The following is a 693-nucleotide window of genomic DNA, read 5'->3' on the forward strand; positions in this document are numbered from 1 at the left end:
CCATTGTGCACTTTAGACAATCGTTCCCATATGCATTTTTTAAGGTATTTCGTAAAGAAGAGCATGACAGCACCATTCATTTATCATCCTGGAGTCTGGATAACCTCTGCGAACCAAGACCTCATCTGACGCATGTTCAGGTTAACCAAGTAGTATCTCATCTGCGCATGTTCAGTAATGAACAAAGTTACCTCATCTGCGGCATATTCAGTATGAACCAAGTACCCTCCTCTGCGCATGTTCAGTATGAACCAAGTTCCCCATCTCCGCAGTTCCGTATGAGACCTTAAAACACATCGGTCGCAGTCATCACAGAGTACTGTACCTGGACCAGGAAGTCAGCATATGGGAAGATGAAATGAGCGACAACAGCAAAACGACACACCTTGAAGGAAGCGGTCAACGAGTTGAGCAAGTGGTCGCAATTAGTCCTGTCTTATCAACGTTAAATATTCTGGGGATGACACTCCTTTACCCACAAAAAATTTTTTTTTCAAGAAAAAGCAAAAAGGAGATGATATCAACTGCTTGCGCTGAAACCCTTTTTAAGCCCCCTGGCAGAACACAAGTTGGTGAGTCAATAAACGAGGAAGGAAATTTTACCTGGAACGAACCACGGTAGTAGTGCTACTAGGCTTCACTGGATGGATGGAAACCGACCGGGTTGGTGAATTTGTCTTGTGAATCATACAA

This window comes from Actinia tenebrosa, unplaced genomic scaffold (assembly GCF_029948245.1).
Source record: "Actinia tenebrosa isolate PJP-AT-01 unplaced genomic scaffold, QUT_ActTen_1.0 PGA_scaffold13__45_contigs__length_12533684, whole genome shotgun sequence".
Lineage (NCBI taxonomy): Eukaryota > Metazoa > Cnidaria > Anthozoa > Actiniaria > Actiniidae > Actinia > Actinia tenebrosa.